We start from the raw sequence: 15515 nt of genomic DNA, 5'->3' as shown, positions 1-15515 counted from the left end.
TTCAGAGATGTCAAATCATCATAAAGGATATACTGCAGAGAAGCACTGTGTGAAAGGAGATGAACTTTATTAGAATTCAGAAATAATGAAATAACACGGTTGACTGATACAAGTGACACTGATTTACGCCAGCTAAGGGTCTCTCTGCTGATGCTTTTGATATGTACCTTGAAACACACTCTGGTTATGCAGGCTTTTAAAACAATTGCTATATACACATACAGTGCTAAAAGTACTGAGTTTTCATATGTTTGACCTGTGGTTTATCTGAAAAACTTTTGTTCAAGAGCCATGTGGGCTATATATTAAGGAGGGTGAATCAAGGAGAGGTTTACTGCAGAGCTTGCTTTCTGCTAATAGGCTCTGCCTCTGCTCCCCAGGAATGTGTTTCTTCTCCCCAGTAGCCTCACTGCTTCCCTAATCTCTGCTGTCCCCTTCCTCTCCAACCCAGTAAGGCAGAAGTGAGGAGGAGAGGGAAGATCATTACTCCCTGTCTGCTTCACGTGGGTGTAAAGCATCCTGCAGTAACAGAGGGAGGCTACCAGAAGCAGCAGACTCTATGAGCATTTGGCTACATGAGTAGTAACACACAAAAAACATAGTCATCTGCTAGTGTTACTTCCCTTTTGTCAAATATTCTAAAGCTAATTATAGAGGATTAGAAGATTGTGCCTGTTGCTGCTCAGAAATCCTATTGTTTGCCATCAGGCTGAGGTGCCAATCATCATACAACAAAGCTGCCAGGCGGTGGTACCGCTGCACCGATGTGCAGGCAAATACCTTTTGCCAGTTCCCAGAGTGGTTATGAGCAGACACAGTGCAGCCTGAGCTCACAGCAGAGGGGCTGAGCATGCAGAAGAAGCCAGGGAGGCTCCACATGCCCCAGCAAGGACACGTGCCCAAGAATGCCCTCAGCATCCCGACCAACGGCCCCAGAGGGCCTCAGTTCACGCTATTAAATGAGGAAGCAACATCCAGACTGTCCACTGGAAATGGTCCCTAGCTCATGTCAGCTTCGAGACCCAGCCCAGAATGAGTTTGGGAGAAGGGTCATTAGCCTAGACAAAAATCACACCAGCTCCATGCTAAAATGCAAAATAGACAGCCAGTTCCTGGTACCCAGGAGCATCACATGGCAATTTTTAACCTACTACGCGTCCAGGACCAGGATCCTGCTCCCTGTGGTACCCATGTGAGTGATACTATCACCCCTGAGTACACACCATCATTTTACCTCTAATAGCATGTCCAAGCATCCATGTTTTGAGGGGGTTTACCTTGTTACCAGCCAGCCAGAGCTGTTCCAGCTGGGATTACAGCACAGCAGGATTACCTCCCTCTCAGTTTGAGGGGATTGCAGGTGGGGAGAGGGCACGCTGCCATGTCGGACACCCCATCAGCCTGGGGTAAGCAAACAGAAGATGCCAGTCAAGCCTGGCTGTGACCTCGCTCAGCTAACGCTTGATGAACAGTTCCAGCGCAGTATGCATCCATCCTCTCCATAAGTATAAAAGAAAACAGCTATACTCTGGCTGTCTTCCACAGAACCCTTCATCCTAACCATGCTGGTCAGGGGGTAAGACTGGTGAGTAGCACTGCAGATGGATTTTAAGACTACATGCTGAATGCAGCAAAAAGGCAATTAGGATAGAACCTCAAGTCTGAAAGGGCTGAGTACTGAGGACCTTCATTACCCACAAAGTAATATAAAACTGAATAGACAATTAACCTGCAGTCATTGATAGCTACTCGTGGGTGCTTAAGCATTCTCACAGACACTGTCCATCCTCTTTGCAAGGCACAAATAAGAAGTAAAGACTTAGAACAAGATGTTCATATTGCATTTAACATGAAAAATCAGTCTTCATTGAACTTGGATACAGCAATCCCATTTCCTACAATGGTTCTCTGTACAAAGGCAAAATCATTCACTACTGTTTCATGAATCCCAAAAGTATAATGTTAATAAGAAAAACTTCCTATTACTGCATATTGGAAAAGAGAAAATTCCTGAAAGACAGCAAACAGAAAAGAGAGAGCAGAGCAGAGCAGAGCAGAGCAAAAAGGAAAGGGAAGGGGAAGGGGAAGGGGAAGGGGAAGGGGAAGGGGAAGGGGAAGGGGAAGGGGAAGGGGAAGGGGAAGGGGAAGGGGAAGGGAAGGGAAGGGAAGGGAAGGAAAAAGAAAAGAAGAGAAGAGAAAAGAAGAGAAAAGAAGAGAAAAGAAGAGAAAAGAAGAGAAAAGAAGAGAAAAGAAAAGAAAAGAAAAGAAAAGAAAAGAAAAGAAAAGAAAAGAAAAGAAAAGAAAAGAAAAGAAAAGAAAAGAAAAGAAAAGAAAAGAAAAGAAAAGAAAAGAAGGCTTGAGAAAGGAAGATTTTTTTTTTTCTTGGTAGTTCAAATGCAATAAACTCTAATTAGAATTATTTTATTCATTCAGACAGACTTTACTTCCATCAATATTTTTCTATGAATTCAAGTACCTGAAAAGAATGTTCTATTTCTTTTTTTATGCATCTCTGCTGTTGGAATTAACCCTTCAAGGAACAAAGAGGCTGATAGAGGTTCCTGCATGCACTCAAAGCCAATTGTGCTACCTACTCCTTTAGATCAGCTTCAAATCAAATTGTAACAGGCAAGCAATTGCTCACTCCTAAGTGCTTATGTGGTTCTGTTCTTGTTTAGATCTTATAAGACTGCTAAAGCCATCACTTAAAGCTTGCTTGTAAGAGCTATGTCAAATTATTTTGTACCAATTTGAGTTCTTGTATATCTATTATTTACCACTTCAGTGATTTAAAACACAGCAGAAATTTCAGTGGTTTTGCTGCTGAACTGAGCTAGATTGGCTGGAGAGGGAGGCAGAGAGAACAGTGTGAGCAAACTGTGCCACTGTGCTGGTTAAATGAGGCTAATGGTTATTTTTTTGTCTGGACAAGTCTGCCAAAACAAGTATTACTTTTAGCGTGCTTTGCAGTTTCGGAATGTGCTACTTCAATTATTTTTCCTATTAATCCTTCTCCTACATATTAATCATTTCCCTATATATTCCTTCTCTTTTTTTTTTTTTCTTTCTTTTTTTTTTTTTTTTTTGTGATTGCCTATCCTGTAATACTTTCAAAGGACAAGTGATACATTTACAAGAGTCAAAACTTGAGCCCTGCACTGGTTTCCATTTTTCTGAAAGGACAGTGTGACATGTCTATAGCTGTGCAAGTTAGAGATGGAGTTAGATCACACGGTCCTCTCAGGCTCTGTCCAGTACGACGTTTTCTTTCACTGTAGCCCGGTTCATTTTTAGAAGTCCCCAAAAACGGTTCCCCTCTCAGTTCTGCCATAGCTTCATCTTCTGCACTGAATGGATGTTGTCTCAAAAAGCTGTTCACAGTCTTAACCTGACTTTTTTATGGAAGATAACCACATTTCCATTACATCTGTGCACAGCTTTAGGGTAGTGTAAAAGCAATCAGTGACTATTACATATAAATACCACTCTGTTAGAAGTAGTGCATGTGTTGTTAAAGTACATAATTGGTGTCCTGCAATGCCATTGCCTTGCACCTAGGTATATTCCTGGATATGCTGTAATAAGGCACTTCAAGAGGTATTCACACCATCTAACCTCAGCTGGCCTATATAGTCAACAGCAAAAGGTAGGCATCTAACTCAAGTGCTTCAGATTGCTCTCTGGAGGAGCCTACCTTTTTCCATTAACTATGTAGGGTGTTTAGGTGCCTCGTTTCAGTGCTTCAATTAGATGCCTAAAGTTTGAAGACATGAATACCTACTTTGTGACTTTACTGTCTTAGATCTCCGCTGGCTGTGCTATATATCATATTACTTGACAAATTTGGGCTTACAAGATGGTAATTACCAAGTTCTCTTCATTTCTTTTCAGACTTGCTCACCTAAATTGTACTTTTATAGTGAAGAGCTGGCACTTATTTCTGGTGAACTGAATTGCCCTTCCCTATTGCTTCATTTCTGTTCTTCATACTTCTGCTGTATTTCTGAGCCTATAGTAATTGTTCCTATTTCCACTCAGTCTGTTTGTGAAATTTACATAATAACTTTTCTTTATTCCATACCTGAAACCAACAGTGTTATGATCTATGAGATTTGAGGAATGTCAAAAAGACAAGTATTTCTTCACCTGTGGAATATTAATATTCTGTGTCAAGAAGAATATCATATATCAAAAACCACATTTTTTTCTCCAGATCATGTAATTATCATAGGAAGGCAATATTCTATGCTTAAACACATTTATTGCCTCTGTTACTTTCTCTTTGCTATTAAATATTTTTATTATATTGGCTAACTAAAACCTTATGATTTGTTACAGATCTTCCAGAGCTGCTGACAGAGCTAATTGCTAAATAGCCACTGATCTGTGCTCCGGGTAACTTTATTATCCGCCTTGATGTCACCTCCAATCCTTTTGCACAGAAGCTTTATAAGGCTTTAACATTTATTGAATTTGACCAAACAAATTGACCATCCTGTTACATGTGAGAACAAGATTTAGTAATTTGCCTGGATCTTTTACCCTGGAAATTTCAAGCCAGCACATCAATTTTCAAAGGTCACTCACTAGCTCTATTTCATTTTACTTTCCTTTTCCCAGTCTGTTTGCTTTCCAGTGAGTCATTCTTGTCGCTTTTCAGTCCATTCTGGGGTGACAGAGCTCATTACTTCTTCAAGACTCAGGAGAAGAGTACACTGCATGGCCGGTGTCATGTAGCAAGCCAGAATCACTAATGAAATTCACCTGTATTTGCACGTGCAATAGGGAGTCTTGACAAAACAGAGTTCCTGAAGGCCACCTACACTCTTCACTGCTCATATCATGCAGTCAGAAATAATGCTTGTGATGCAGGCATGGGTAAAAACTTGACAGAGCAAAATATGGGGTCCAAATAATTAATTATTTAGCTCCAGCTGGAAGAATAAATTGAGAATCAATATGTCTGCATACCCTAAAACAATATTATTTTTGAAGGCTGGGTTGCACACTGTTTTTTTCTCTTCAGTAAAGTTACTTTTGCCTGGCTTCTTCCCCTACCTTCTGCTTTTTCCTAAGTTCTTCAACTGATATCGTTATGTCAGCATGTTAGTTAATCCTATTGCAGCTTTTATCAAAGTGGCAGACTCTAGCTCTGTGGTGGTTTTATGACATGGTTGTTCTGACAGATTGCTCCCACATGACACTGGAAAACACAGTGACTCAGAGGAGCAGGTGGGAGTGTGCACTTTCAACCAGCTGATTTGATGGATGAAAAAACCTCATAGAAGCCTATCGTAGTGAGAGGTTATAATGCTGTCTTCCAAACACATTCACTTTCATCACATCTGTAGTGAGAGGCTGTGCAAATTGTTGTCATGTTAATTTCAGTGATAATTAGGAAAAGCAAAAGCCCCATGTTTCTTTCTGTTTCTGTGTCTCACATATATACATATATGAAGTTTCTTGATCAGACCAGTACTTCTTACAGTCCATTACCCTCCCTTCTGATAAGGGCCACTATTAGATTTTTCAGAAGACATGCACAAAATAGTCACAAAATAAGGGACTTTAAAATGACTAGATTAAGTTTATTGCAGCCTTCATGGTCTAAAGGCAGGTTTATCCCTTGAAGTATGTGAGATTGCAATCAATGAAGAACTGTTAAAATTTACTGTTCTTGCTATTGTAGTTCTTGGTCGTTTTGTTAGCTATTGAAAAGTCATATTTAAGTGTCCTGCTAAAATCCAAAGTGTCAGTAGTAGCATACAGCAATTAGATCAGTAGACTGATTGCCCCTTGTCTGAAAGAAAGTTTCCATCCAGCCACATAGAGTTTGCCAGCTTCTAAGCCCACTGTATGCTTTTCTGTTCCTTGGATTACTAGCCTCGGTGAGAATGCTGTCACAGTTTACCTCCTCTAAACTTCTTGTTATCATTTTATGTTTTTGTCATGAAGTTTCTTACTTCCTTCCTCCTAAATGAAGCAATGTCTAGATTTCTTACTCCCTTTTTTTGTCACTATGTCTATATTGTTTCCTAAGCCTTATTTGACATTCCTTTTTCACTAGCAATGATTTTTGTAGCCTCTGGCCACAAATTATACTCATAAGTGCAGGACACAACCTCCATATATACATATATAACATACATTTAGATGAAGTCCCTACTCATATAGGAGGCATTTGTATTGTTTCTTAGAAAAGGATGTGACAGAATAGGGTGCAGGTAGGAGAAGAAGGAATGAAACCAAGTGAGCTGTGGTGATCAGAGATAAAATGAGCTTTTTCCTAGGAAGGTTTCCAGCCTTCCTAGGAGCTGCAGCAAGTGCAGGTACAGGTTACATCCACCTTGTTACCTGTGCATTATTAAAAAGCTCCAAAGGCCAGAACTGGTTTACATCAAAATTAAGTTCCACTTCAGTGAAATTTAGTATTAAAAGCACAGGGAAACCTAACAAAAAATACAAGTTCTCTCTTCTTCCTTTCATCCCCTAACTTCCTTATTTCTTTCACACCCACACTATTTTTTATGTATGTGCTTGATGCCTCAGAGTTCAACGTGAACGTTTGGTTTGTGTGAAAATTATCTCCTTGCATTTCATGTAGTTATTACAGTAGTGTATTTGTACATTACTGTTTAATCAGCTTTACCATGCAAGAATAGATGATCATTTATATTACCTTCACTTCATAACCCACATCTTTTGTACTCGTTAACTCAGTCAGAGTAATACAAAGCATGTTGCATATTTCAGCTGAAAAAGTCATCCATTAACAAGTTCCCCCATTAATGGTTAAGGATTAGTTAGTACGTCTCACATCTTGCTACATTTATTTGCTAGAATTTAAACAGGCAATATGAATAAATTCAAGATTTTTTACTCTTTGATATTCTTGTATGTACACATAGCACCTATTATTAGTGTCTTCTAACATATTTGGGCAATTGAAAGGTTTGGCATGACCCTGGACCAAAATTTTCTAGACTAAACCTTCTGAAATCAGTTCAGTTATGTTGAAGAGACTTTCACCCCTGATACAGGAATTTCTGCTGTTAAATGCACACCAGAAAATATCAAATATGTATTTTCTAAATATTTTTTATGGAGCACTATATTAACCCTTTCAAAGATAGAATTGCATGAATGTTGGTGACCACTTTAAAATATATAGACATGACTAATTTTAACCTGAAAAGGAGTGGGGGGTGGGGGGGAGGGGTAGCTTTTGTTGTTTCCTTCTTCTCCTTCCCTCTTCAATGTCTATCATGGCAAATACTAGAAAAAAAGATAAAAAAGCAGGTTTCCCATTACAGTACTTATGGCTTTGGGACTGCAAGGTGCACCAAGAGATAAGAATTCAGAATTAAAAAAGACCATGATAAGACTCTCAAAGACCATTTCAGTCTTAAACTACCTGTTCTAGGAGACCTTTCCTGGGTGTGCATTTTACTTATCAGAGAGCTATGGTCAGTGAAACAGTAGCAATTGGCTAGTGCAAGTAGACTGGAACTAGCAAATAATACATCTGTGGAAAGCTGTTCGCTGTGAGTCAAACTCTGGTGAGCAAACTGTTATAAGTACTCCTAAAATACATGGACTGTGAGGGGAAGGAGAGAAGCACAGGTTTTTAAATAGCAATGATTTTCAGAATTAGGAATACGTTGTGGAAGTTCAGCTGTACACAAAATTACATGTATGCTAAGTGTAGGCTAGTGTTACTACAATGCACCATTTTGTAAAATGTTTAAATATGGATGAGAGTATGAATGTAAAAGCCATGAACAATCTAGTCTGTTTCCCACACATACACCAGAGCAAATAATGATGTGATTTGAGAGGCATAATGACAATATTGTGCCTATAATGCATTTGCCCAAAGGTACACTTGTGCATATGTTTTCTATTCATTTTTGTTCTCTATTGCACATTTCCCTCAACTTAATTATTCCATTGATTGTAATTAAGCTCCCTCTAAGCCTGTGAGTGTGGAGTGCATTTTAAAAATAAATATGAGCAAGCTGACTTCCTTCTGAAGCTTTTCTAAATCCTCACAGCTCTATAACATGCCTAACAGGCACTTTATCTGAGAACAAAAATGCATTTTATTTTAGATACTTTATATGACTTTATCCATTTTTAAACAGAGAGAAGGAAAATCTGCTCATTTTCAAACTATGGAAATCAAACCTATGGCAAATCTTGTAATCTATTTTTCTTGTTATTTATATTACATTAGCACCTATTACAATTTGGGCATCCCTACAGAGATAAATATTCCTTTATGGTAGCTGCTGAACAAACATATGTTAAGGAACACTCCTTGCCCAGAAACAAGGCTTATACACAGATACCTTGATGGACTGAAGACAAGAGCAGAAAACATAATAGTAACTAGATAGTAACAGAACTAACTGTGTAACTAGATACAGTTTTTGCATAAAGCAGTAGTCTCAGTTTGCCACCTGTCTAGCCATCTCAACATTGCAACCTATTTTCATAACTTGAATACATTCTTTGTATTCTCAAATGTTCCTATATTACTGATATCCCTCAACTGCACTGTAGCACCCGATGGCTGGAGTTTTTTTCTCTCTCTCTCTCTCCTCACTTCTCCAAAGCTACAAGTTGTCCCATAAGAGTAAATGATGGTACAATAGCTTTGTCATATAAACAATAAAAGATATGTCATGTATATATGCTTCTGAGGTGAAGGTGCTGTGAGAAGCTTGCATGAAGTCTGTTTTCATCTAGATTAATTAATCATCAATGAGATCTCTTAATACCTCAGCATCACCATGTCTATCAATAGTGCAATAATATTATGTGACTGTAACATGTTCTAAAACAGGATAATTTGAAATCTATAGGTATCTAAAGAGTTCTGGTGACAGCTGATGCCAGAATTGAACCAAAACAAATTAGAAAATATTTAATTAGAAACATCTAGCAAAATCTCATTTATACAATAGGGTATAGATTTGTATCCAGTATATCATCAGATGAAACATAGCATGCAAAATATCAGATTGCAGCAGGTGAAGTAGTAAGGGCAGAAAGAGGGATCTGCAATAAAATAATAAGAATTATGCCTCATCATTTTGTACCTCTTTGCAGTATATTGAAGAATCACAACATGCATTCCATTGTGCCTCTGACGAGACACATCAGCTAGCAGCTGCCTATGGACCTCTTCGCTGCTCTCCAGCTGTTTCTATTTTTCATTAAGTCTGGGTGGAGGAGGATACAATGCAGTACCACAGCCCCATTCGCTACCTGCCTCATACACTGAAATTTCTGAGAGGAAAGTAGTGGTTTGTTCCTGAAGTGGTGATATTTTCACTGACTTCTTAGCTTTAGTATTCCCAGAAAAATGCTTAAAAGCTTCTCCTCCTGCTGTAGCCAGCAGGAGTGAAACATCACTGTTATCTGAAACACCACCTTGTGCAAGTGGGTCCTGTAGAAGGAAATGTAAAAGGAGCAGGAGGTCATGGATATGCAGTGACCATCGTGTCAAGATGGCACAGTCAATGAATGGCCAGCCCTCAGTATTTGGCATTTCTGTGGTGATGCAGAGAACGTAACCAAATTTCTGGATGTGGGTTTAGCATACATGAATCACTGTTTTAGCATAAACATATTTAGTATTTTGCAGACCATATGGTAAGTAATGTAACAGCTTAGATGAGCTGAGATTGATGCCTTGGATTCATTATGCTATGGTGATTTACAGACTTCTGTGTGCTGGGAGAACTAGAAAACTTACTCATGATAATTATATGTTGCTGCACTTGGATAAACTTGTGGATAGATATAGACAATAAGGGGTGCTTCTGTGTCACGATAAATCTAAGGTGTGTTGTTTCGGTACTGGCCGTGCCTGTACAGTGTTGTGTTTCAGATTTGTGGCTAAACCAGCTAACAGATAACACGCCAGTGTCTTGGCTCTTGCTGAACAGTGCTTGCACATTGCCAGCGCGGTCTCTTTTTCCCGCTCTGCCCCCCAGCAAGCAGGCTGGGGGAGAGCAAGGAGTTATGAGGTTACAGGGTTGGGACAGCTGACCCAAACCAGGCAGAGGGATATTCCATACCATATGATGTCATGCTCAGAAATAAAAAACTGAAGTAGTGGAAGAGGAAACAGGGAACTTTGGCTTTCAGAGTGGCCAGTGCTCAGAGACTGGCTGGGCATCAGTCTTCTTGTGGGAGGTGGTGAGTGACTTCTTTGCATCACCTGCATGACTTCTTTGCATTTTTTTCCCTTTCCTTCACCTATTGAACTGTTTTTGTCTTAACCCACCACCTTTCTCACTTTTGTTCTTCCTGTTCTCTCCCCCTTCCCCTTGCATTTGTTATGGATATGCCGTGCTTTCTAATTTTTATTTGGGGAACTGCTTCAACAGTCTGAAGTGGCCGACCTTGGCAACTACTGTATGATACTATGGTAGCCAGGAGCAATTAGAATCTCTACAAGGACATTCACAGAAGTAAGGCCAGATACTGCTCCAAATAACATTGGTGGTAAAGTTTCTGCTTGCTTCAGTTCTCAGTAGGTTTGACTCACAAGATAAAAGTGGATCGTGTCCTGAACTCTAAGAAACACTGGCCAGAACCCCAAAAAAATAGCAAGAAGGAAGGCTACCAAGCCTGTACCTTTGTACACTCTATCTGTAATTATTTTACAAATTTGTCAAGAGAACTGATTAAAAAGTTGACTAGGATTCAGCTGCAAATGGGATCTCTGCAGTTTTTTTATTAGAGACTGACTTCTGGCAGTGTTACAGTTACTCTGTGGGATTTATCAGTTTACCACTTTTTAATTCCTTCAATATGGACTACACTGATTTTGTACAGTACTAATTTTCATCATGTTTAATTAAATAAACGATTTTACATAAATTTGTATGTCAATACAGTTACTTTCATCAGCTGTACACACAATCTCATCAAAAGCAATACCAAATTTACTCAAAAAGACCAAATTTCATTAAGACCATGTTCCCTCATGTTAAATATATTAACCTCTATCAATTCTTTATTGGGCATATCAATATCAGCTCATCTATGATTTTTCCAATGGTAATTTCATGCTGACCATTTTAACACTTCCCAGGAAATTACCATTTTCTGTGTTTTTGAATTATTATTGTATTAATTATTTGTGTCCTGGAATATTCTGTCCTCCAATATTTGTCACAAAAGTGTCAAGACTTTTAAGAACTCCACTGACCTTTGACAAAGAAATTCAGACACAAATTGTCTGGTCCTGAGAATATAAACTTTAAATGTAATAGTTGTGGCCTGGTATTATTCTTAACCACTGGAAGAAAAAAAAGTAATATTAGCATCATTTCTCAGATATAAGTGTGAGATTGATAGGTCTGCTAAATATAAGATATATGTCTATTTTATCAGGGCATTTCTAAGTTTTTCCAGTAGGTATCTTTGCTTCCTCCAAAAAACTGTAGAGAAGTAGCTGGTGAATATTTCAGACTTTCTTCCATTGTGACACATAATTTAACATCTTTTTCCTGGACTCACACCTGTATAAGAGATTTCATGCTGTCCTGATATATTTAAACATTCTTTCTCACCCTGAGGAGGAAATCCTCAGGATGTTTAAAGATAAAAGCCTTAAGGCCAGCCGATGGCATCTTGCTATTGTGAGCCCTGTGCATGCCACTGCTCCTTCCTCCGCTCCTTCATCAGATCCTATCTTTAGCTATTTACATTATAAGGCTTTAATGCTGACCTTTTCCTATTCTCATCCATGGTCTGCATTCTAACTTACTGATTTATTCCCATTGTCTTCAGAAATCCTCTACTTTCCTTTTAAAAACAATCCAATTATTTATTTCACCTTTTTTGTGAAGCTTGATTATTTTTAGCCAAAGACAGCTTTTTTAATTGCTGAATTGTGCTCTGGGGCAAAGGTTCATCACCTACTGGTTCTGTGTGCAATGCTCAATCAGCATTCGCATGAGTATATTTTTTTTTATTATTTCTGGATTTTGTTTATTATTTTCAGTTTGTAAAACTAACTGTTCAAAAGAACAAAGTATGAATATTACTGGCCAGAACTAATATTCTGTATAACTATAGCAAAAAAAGTGCTAGATCTTGATTGTTCATATTAGCCATTAGATTTTAGAGCAAGGATCAAGTCCTCATAGATCTACTATGGAATTACTCCGAGCTTGTTTCGTTTGCCTACCAGACAGTTACTGATTTCATTGCTTAGGAATTCAAATTGTTTCTAACAAATGCAAAATAAAACCTATGGTTAAAGGTGTCCTGGATCAAATTTTCCTATAAAAATTGCTGAAAAGGTGTTTATTCCCTCTAACATACTAATTTGTTCTCTAAACAATTTTAATCAATATGTCCCTCTATTATTTATCAGTCTGAATACTAATCCGTACATTTTCTGCTTCCTGTCCTTTTAAAATTTCAGTTACTTCGACATAGAAAATATCTTTACAACAATTTCTTCTGCCCACATTTTCATTTTTTCCAAGGTGTTGCCAGCAATGTTAACATCCAAGTCATGTGAAACACCCTTCCACATTTCAGTAATAGCCACCCAATCAGATATTGTTTCATAAATGAATACTTCTTATTCCTCTTATTACCAGGGCTCCTAGCTAGTACTAATGTAGAGACCACTGAAAAATATTTTCTTTCTCCATAATATGACACCAGGATTCTTTATATCAACTTATTTTATACACCCATGAGTAAAGGATAGCATATTTTTTCACACTTCCTTGAAAGCCATTGCAAGCTGTGGTAAAATGAATTTTGATTTCATAGGAACTGATTAGATTAAAACCTTCAATATTGTCAGATATTTTTTAAAAAAAAGTGAAAGTGACCAAATTAATTCATTTTCTGCAACAAAAAGGCATGACGGTCATAATATTAATAATTTAAATTACTATAACACATTACAGTTATAGCAATCAAATTGCCAATCTGGAATGGCTATTACATTTTCAACGTTCATGAACAATGATGTAGATGTTGGTTCCTTAATTATTAACTCTGCAGAAAAACTAACCCCTCTCAGGAATTTGGCATATTTCTTTCAGCTGCAAATTAAGGAAGAAAACAACATAGCAACAACAGTTTTTACAATACAGAATTTAAATATTTGAACACTCTAGTAGGAGAAGTGATCAAATCAAATTTAAGTGTGACAAGTCTGCTAGATTCAGGATACATCTCCAGTGAATCACTTTAACGTTGGTTGGTTTGTTTTTTTTTTTTCAACTGGATTGCTGCATTAAGAATGATTTTTAAAAGATTTTACAGGTTTTGCATGGTAGGTCTTCTCAAGTCTAAGAGTTTGCACAGGTCCAAATGCAATTAATCTATTTGAACATAGGCCAGTGGATTATTTAAATGCAGAGTTTTAATAGTACTTGCTTAAATAGCTTATATCCTCCTGAATTAGAGAAACAAATCCTACAATCTGACAGTGTATTATTTTTAATATTTTGTTTCGTCGGTTTCAGTCTTGCTGCCTGTCACTTTTCTCTGTTTATTTATAAAGGGAGGGCATCGAAAATACTGACCTAAATGCTAAAAAAAAATGCATACAGAAGTTAAATAAAGACCTGAGGAGGAGGTTAATATTTAGGGTAAGTCTTCCTATACTCGAACCCTTCCTGTTAAATGTCATCTTAAAAGACAGCCTAAAGGGTCTGTCAATAATGTATATTTCATAGTAAGATAAAATGAAGAAGAAAGAATTAAAAAGACCACATCCCACCTACCTTTATGATCAGCTAAAATATAAAGGAGATTCGCCTGGAATTCTGAATATGTTTCAAAAGTCAATTATCCCCAATACTGTCTAAATTACTATTAATAAGCATGGCTCTCTAAAAAGCAGGATGTTATGGCTTGTACTTTGCACTGAATTTCTAGACAATATTTAGCTTATATTCACCCAACTTGCAGTAGAGCCAGAGAAGTTCATGGCTGTCCACATCCATCTACTTACATATTTTCCCTTTACAAATGAGAAAACAAAATAAACTTTCAGAGCTTATAAAGGCTCAGGAGCTGTATACAGATGATAGTCCTGCTGGGGGAACACAGGCCCTGGCATTTCCCCTTCAACTCCGTATGCCTGGCGGAGTCCTGAAGGAGCTAGCAGATGTTATGGTAGGACCTTTTTCTATCATCTGCCAAAGGTCTTGGGAATCTGGGGAGGTCCCTGCTGACTGGAAGCTAGCTAGATGAAATTTAACAAGTCCAAATGCCAGGCTCTGCACCTAGGACAGAATAATGCCGGGCACAAGTGTGAACTGGGAGAGGAGTGTCTGGAGAGCAGCACTGCAGGAAGGGGTCTGGGGGAGCTGGCTGATGACGGGCTCAACATGAGTCAGCAGTGTGCCCCGGCAGCCAAGAGGGCAAACTGCATCCTGGGTGCATCAAATACAGTATAATCCCACAGATCCATGGGCTCTGATAGGATGCACTCGTGAGTGCTGAAGGAGCTGGCAGATGTTGTTGCTAAGCCACTCTCTTTGAATGGTCATGGAGGACAGGAGAGGTGCCTGAGGACTGGAGGGAAGCCAATGTCACTCCAGTCTTCAAAAAGGGCAAGAAGGATCCAGGAAACTACAGCCAGTCAGCCTCACCTCCATCCCTGGAAAGGTGATGGAACAGCTCACCCTGGAGGTCATCTCAAAGCTAGAGGAAAGAAGATTATCAAGAGTAGTCAGCATGGATTCACCAAGGGAAAATCATGCCTAACCAACCTAATGACCTTCAATGATGGAATGACTGGCTGGGTAGACAAGGGGAGAGCAGTGGACGTTGTCTACCTTCGCCTCAGCAAGGGTTTTGGCACTGTCTCCCACAACATCCTCACAGGTAAGCTCAGGCAGTGTGGGCTAGATGAGCGGACAGTGAGGGGGACCAAGAACTGGCTGAATGGCAGAGCTCAGAGAGTTGTGGTCAACAGCACAGGGTCTCGCTGGAGGCCTGTAGCTCACACTGTTCCCCAGGGGTCAGTACTGGGTCCAGTCCTGTTCAACTTATCCATCAGTGACCTGGAGGAAGGGACAGCGCATACCCCCAGCAAGTCTGCTGATGATGCAAAACTGGGAGGAGTGGCTGGTACACCAGAAGGCTACGCTGCCATTCAGTGAGATCTGGGCAGGCTACAGAGCTGGGTGGAGGGGAACCTAACGACATCCAACAAAAGCAAGTGCAGGGTCCTGCACCTGGAGAGGAATAATCCCATGCACCAGTACAAGCTAGGGGTTGACCTGCTGGAAGGCAGCTCTGTGGAGAAGAACCTGGAAGTTCTGGTGGACAGCAAGGTGCCCATGGGCCAGCAGCGTGCCCTTGTGGCCAAGAAGGCAAATAGCATCCTGGGGTACGTTGAGGAAAAATGGCCAGTGTTGATGGAGATGATCCTTCCCCTCTATTCTGCCCTGGTGAGGCCACATCTGGAGTGCTGGGTCCAGTTCTGGGCTTCCCAGTTCAAGAGAGACAGGGAG

General features: G+C 39.3%; 1 long non-coding RNA gene across 1 annotated transcript in view; it reads right to left on the bottom strand.

Moving 5' to 3' along the window:
• LOC308062895 overlaps positions 1-15515 on the bottom strand; it is a 209440-nt gene that overhangs the window by 24337 nt on the left and 169588 nt on the right. Inside the window, exon 2 of the long non-coding RNA XR_013927738.1 lies at positions 1-15515. This exon is cut by the window's left edge and continues 24337 nt beyond it. This is a non-coding gene — a long non-coding RNA (uncharacterized lncRNA).

This window comes from Falco punctatus, assembly GCF_963210335.1.
Source record: "Falco punctatus genome assembly, chromosome: 4".
NCBI lineage: Eukaryota > Metazoa > Chordata > Aves > Falconiformes > Falconidae > Falco > Falco punctatus.
The sequence above is the reverse complement of the archived record's forward strand: the minus strand, read 5'-3'. Positions and strand labels throughout refer to the sequence as shown.